The sequence below is a fragment of the Anser brachyrhynchus genome (assembly GCF_964034855.1).
Source record: "Anser brachyrhynchus genome assembly, chromosome: 1".
Classification (NCBI taxonomy): domain Eukaryota; kingdom Metazoa; phylum Chordata; class Aves; order Anseriformes; family Anatidae; genus Anser; species Anser brachyrhynchus.
In genome coordinates, this window is record NC_137694.1 from 95,213,562 (window position 1) to 95,219,561 (window position 6,000).

The 6,000-nt window shown below is 38.0% G+C and overlaps 1 protein-coding gene across 4 annotated transcripts in view; it reads right to left on the reverse strand.

The window, feature by feature from the left end:
• LOC308181030 (uncharacterized protein) overlaps nucleotides 1–1,817 on the reverse strand; it is a 54,325-nt gene extending 52,508 nt beyond the window's left edge. For all 4 annotated transcript variants that reach the window (XR_013941296.1, XR_013941297.1, XR_013941298.1 and 1 more), the window contains exon 1: nucleotides 1,612–1,817. The gene's annotated coding sequence lies outside the window, so the exon portion shown is untranslated. The remainder of the gene's footprint in view (nucleotides 1–1,611) is intronic.
• Nucleotides 1,818–6,000: the final 4,183 nt, after the last annotated feature.

Consider the following 6,000-nt stretch of genomic DNA (forward strand, 5'->3'; position numbering starts at 1 on the left):
GTGGTAATTATATGAAACTATCTTTAGACACTGCCAATGGAGATTTTAAATGGACTAGGAAGAATTCCTATAGAACACCAGAAGTCTTTCACCATACCTCTACATTATCCAAATAAAATCTTGATTACTTCCATATGATCTTAATTTTCATTAAAAAGTATCTTTTAATTGACTTTATATAGAGTTATCATAAAAAAGTTTAAAAGACCATTTACCCTCCATAGAAGCTGCTAAAAGAAAACCTGACTTTAATATAAAATTTAAGTATATCTAATGTGAAAATATTTGTGGCATACTAGCATTCATTCATCATTTTTAGAATACCTATGATATACTAAATCTGAATAGAATCAAAATATATCATGTTAATAAATAGATAAAGAATAATATGTTTACTCACCAGATTTTGTGAAGTATATGCTACTGATTTATAAAATTCCAATTACTCTTAACACTGTATAGGTCTAGAGTAAAGAAATATTTAAATATAGCTCAGGTACGTTCAAGACCTGCATGAAACTGAAGTCAGACTCTCTAAACATGGACTATAGCAATATATTTAACTTTTTAAAGCACATTGTGTCTAGGCATTCAAGCAATCAGCTTCCCTTTCAGTTAAGATTAGTAGCCTGTATCATACAGTAACAACTTACTTTCAAAGTCCTGTAAAAGTTTCTATTGAATCTGCGTTCTACAAAATGGATAAATATTTCACAGGCATTCAGCTGGAAAATACAAAAAATGTACATACAGTGGGAGCATTCCTTTAAATTTAAACACACATGCATTCAAATTTAAAATATAACCTGAAACACCTTAATAAAAAACTTTTAAAAAGAGGCTTCTTGACTAGGTGATGAGAAAGCAATTCCCCTGTCAGGGGACACATCAATCAGTTTCTCTCTTCCTGATGCTTAGTCACCTCTCCTGGCCGTATTTTACTTTCTCCTTCCTCAAACCGTACTCTAACATAACAGTACAGTCATTCTCCCTCTACTCCCATCTCTGTTCTTATTCTCTTTTTATTTTCCTTTCCCCCATGACCTCTCATACAGCTTGTGTGGGTTTTCCAAATCCCCCAGGCTCTACTCCAGCCCAAGCTGGAATAATTAAGCAGGAGCTCAGATCCCAAACTAGACTTGGCTTTCATCTGCAAGAAACATATTGGAAATCAACTTCATTTCTACAAAGAATGAAGAAAGCAGCAACTATCTGGATTATGAACCGTTTGGTCATTCAAATAAAAACCAACATTTTAAAGTAAGGAAAATTCTAGAAATTGAGTATAGCTATACGGAACAAAACAAGTGAGTTCAAAATTGCCCAAGCACATTTTAAGTACCCACTGATACAATTCTTGAAAATATATATATATATTTTTCCTCTCAAAATCATAACATCAACAAGGAAATAGTCTGTGTAGCTATATTTCATATACGGCAACAAACAAGGCACAGCCTGTCACCTGTTCCCCACACTATTTGCTAAATCTGTTATCCCCTTCTTCTGCAAGGAGAAGGGAAGACTAGAAAACGCTTCAGTAGTTCTTAAAACAAACAAACAAAAAAAGCCACCCTAAACTACACAATCAAAAAAAGTAAAATTACTCACCAAAACACTAAAATCAACAGCATCCCTCACACAGCCAGCAGGGTCCTCACAACTGCCTCCTTCCCAGTATGCTGCAACTGCCGCTATTTTGTAGCACCTGTGAGGAGCAGCTTCCCTCTGTCTTGTGCGTACCTGTCCTTTCGTGTTTTTCTATTTCCTCGTAATGCCTAAGTAATGCCAGAGATGATAGTTGCAACTTTATACAATCACACACATCTTGAAACAAATGAAGGGCTTGAGATTAATGCACGGGATGGTAAACTAGCAATTAAAAAGCTCACCCTGTTTCTTCCAACTATCTAGTCCCATTCTGAGCCTGCTCAAATTGTAACCAGGGTACTTTTAAAAAGCATCAGGGAGAACAAAAAAAAAGCCAGGGGCTTGACTGCAGAATGCCGAATTGGGTATGAGCTTTAGGGCATGTGGTGCTGAAAAATTTTACACTTCAGCCGGGACTGAGCGGGCAGGGGAAGGGGCGCTCCCTGCGGGTGTGCGGCTGGGATGCGGGGAAAATTGCTTGAGAAAGAGAATCGGGAAAACGACAGTAGAGAGAGGAAAACAAGTTTCTAAGGTTCTCTTGATCCCACCAGCTCCATGTTTTTGGAAGGCTAGCGGCCCTGCAGGGCACTGCCGCTCCCCTTAGCGGTGTCCACAGAGGCTGTGAAATGGCGGCCCTTGCTGCCTCCCATGCCACTGCTCCCACCAGTGCCCTGGGGGTAGCTCAAGGTTTGAAGGAAACTGTAAATTTTGAGTGATTTTTTTTTTCTACCGGTAGAGTGTTTGTTTTTCAAAGAAATGGAAGGCAAGCTGTTGCTGTCATTTAAATAATAATAATAATAAAAAAGAAGCATGTGCTCAACTGCTCTAAAGGGAAGAAGGTGCCTGAAGGCTACTGTGTGGATGATTTTGTGTGTTCTTTAATTTCACTGAAAAAAGCAGAGGCACTATACCTGAGCCTACTGTGTAGAGTTGAATTATTTTTTGTAGTGTACTGTGAATAATTTTTCTGGTACTGTGAGAGTATCCATGTGTATTACCATAATAGAACCAAAGCACATTCATGTTACACATTTTGTGCTAAAAATACTATTTAAAATAAGTGTAATTGGCAACTAGTGTGCTTATTGCCAAGGGAAAAGTGGTGAAGGAATAGCAACAGCTTACATTTGCATCTCTCTGAGGCTAAAGAAACTCTCAAAAGCCATGAATTTTTTCAGTTCAAAATTTTAAAGTTAAAAATATCAAGACTGAAGTCTTTTTATCCATAGATAGTGCTGCTTATCATAGAATTATCCGGTCTTGTAGTAGTGCTGGAATGTAGAGATAAAGTAGGAGGACAAAAACCTGCTTTGTGAATACAAGAAGATAGTTTTCGTAAATAATCCAAGAGCTGGTGTATGAGTGGAGTTGCATAACTTAAAATACAGGCGCCTGGGCTGCATTTGATTGAAAAGATCTTCTCCAACTCAGAAGTGAAAGTTGAGTTATTAATTACAGCAACTTGCTTTCCCCTGACCTGAATCAGGCCTGCTGAAAATGATTGGAAACAGTTATTGAGGTGTTTGTTAATGTGGATAAAATATTTTGCAGGTTATCTAAAGTCACTCAATGTTAGGGACTGAGTTTAGGAGAGAAGAGCTTGGAGGGTCTGTGTTTTGTAATGTCATGGAATTTTGTGGCTTTTAAAATTTGTTATCTTGTAACAAGGATTCCTAATGTTTAACAGAGAAAACATGGATTTTGTGGAGAGAAGATGGTAAGTTACAGAGCACAGTAAAATGTATTTTTTTATTTTAATGGTGTTGTGGTTTAACCTGGCTGGCAGCTAAACACCACACAGCCGTTCGCTCACCCTCCCCCCTCCCTCTCTGGGATAGGGGAGAGAAACGGGAAAGTGAAGCCGGTGAGTTGGGATAAAGACAGTTTATTAAGACAGGAATATAATAATAACAATAATAATAATAGTGATAATGATAATAGTATTAATAATAATAATGTGTACGAAACAAGTGATGCACAATGCAATTGCTCACCACCCGCTGACCGATGCCCAGCCTATCCCCGAGCAGCCGGCCCCCCACCCCGGCCAGCCACCCCTATATATTGTTTAGCATGACGCCAGATGGTATGGAATACCCCTTTGGCCAGTTTGGGTCAGCTGTCCTGGGTCTGTCCCCTCCCAGCTCCTGCTGCACCCCCAGCCTGCTCGCTGGCAGGACAGAGCGAGAAGCCGAAAAGTCCTTGGCCTGGTGTAAGCACTGCTCTGCAACAATTAAAACATCAGCATGTTATCAGCGCTCTTCTCATCCTAATCCAAAACATAGCACCCTACCAGCTACTAGGAGGAAAAATTAACTCTGTCCTAACTGGAACCAGGACAAATGGAAATATCAGAAACTGGCAGAAGGCTTAACTCAGAAATGTAGGCTGACTTTCTATAGTTAATTGTAAAGAGAATTTGTAGAGAGAAATCTCACAGCTGTATAGCCTTCCTTTTAGTAAGTTGCACAGGTTTATACATCATACTATTACCCAAACTTCATAGAATGGTGTTAGGCAACAGCTCTAAAAAGAAGTTAATGTTTGTACAGTTATAGCACAGCTCTGGTGGCTTTTTAATGCTACTATTTAGCATGACTTAGTGCGTGAGATAGAGAAGATCCCCCAAAGTAACATTGCTGTTAGTGAACCAGATTTGAACCAACTCAGAATGGGAAGTGCCAACTAAAGGTAGTTTCAGGACATGGCTTAATCTGTGGTGTGCTTTTGGAAAGCATTTGGTCCTGAAGTTGACTTTTGTCTTGTAGTTGTACTCACTGATTTTGAGAAGAATAATATTTATATATGAAAAAAATTGATTATTTTTCCAGTGTGATGTTGAAACAGCCTTGGTGAGATTTAAACTTTTTTCTCTTTTCCCAGAATATGTCATGTCACAGCTTTGTCACACTTATCAGCAGTGGAATAACTAAAGAATAGTTATATGATTTCTCATTGTTAAGTGTTGGTATCAGCGTATTTCAGAGTATGCTTTATGAAGGTAGCTTCTTAGATGCGTTCCAGCAAGGAAACTCATCTGTTTTTTATTTTCAAACTGTGTTTTCTACGTACTTCAGAATGTATTTTAAGTTTAAAATCTGAAAAATTACTTTGTTGCTCCGGGGACACAGATTCAGTGTTTTCTGCATTAGTCATAGACAAAGCAATTTTAAAATTGTGGGGGAAGGCATTTATGACTTGTCTGGGGAGCTCCATTTTTGTACTTCTGTGAGATTTTACTGGATTTACAGAAACTTCATTCAGAGAAACTGGAAGAAAACAGGAGTAGAGGGCTGGCACATGATCTCCAATTGCAGTGATTTGTAGTTGTCTTGTTAGTAATGTGAAGGTTACCGGAAAGTGCTGGACTTTGCCTCTTCAAACTGCACAGACAGTTAATTAGAGGGAGTGACCAGAACAGCAGCGGTATGGAACTGTGTTCTCTAAAGAGGCTGCTGTAACACAGATTAATCTGGCTTGAAAAGGGTTTAGATATTCAAGATAGATTTTCTATGGCTGTTTAACTGTGAGCCTTGCTATTCTATGTTTTCTGTGTTTTTTGATAGAAACTTTGTTATAAAAGCCTAATTATCTTAGATCCAGCCTTCCTCACGCCAGTTCCATGTGAACTGGCTTATGTTTCTGTATTACAAACTAACTGCTTCAAAGACACTAATCATAGTAGAGTGCTGGGTCTTAACTGGCTTTATTTATGCATGTTCCCATACACTTTTTTATTCATAAGCACAGTGAATATAATACTATTAATATGCAGATTTTCTTTTTTTTTTTTTTTTATTTCTTTTTTGCCAGAGGAGTGATCTGTGTGTATGTGTTTTGGGAGTCCTAGTGTAGATTGTAGTGGATCTTTTGGGTTTTGATTTAATGGGTCAATGTCTCATGTTGCCGTTCTGTCTAATGAGAGTGAAATTTATTAATGATTGCATGTGAGAATGGCAGTATCTGTGAAGAGTCTTTAAAATCTCTGTTCATACTGTTTTAGGACATTCTTTCAGGATAGAAGTCTATATTTGTTTGGCCTCAAAAATTGGTTGTCTGGGAAAAACTAAAACTAAACTGAAAATACAAAATTTGATCTTGTTATATTGTGAGGATTCAAGACAGGTGTTTCCTGGAATAGGAGATGAAAGGAGGAGGATCATAGAAAAGAGCAGCAAAAGTATAAAATGGATGTATGACAGAGTTTAAAAGAATTCAAAGGTTTTGGCGTGAAAGGTGAGAGAGAGATTTTGGGTTTAAGAGAGTGCTTTTGCTGTTCTGGCTGGGGAAGGAAATTGAATAAGAAGAATGTGCTGTTATTTTACGTATGCCTGCAGTTCTTGTAAGGAG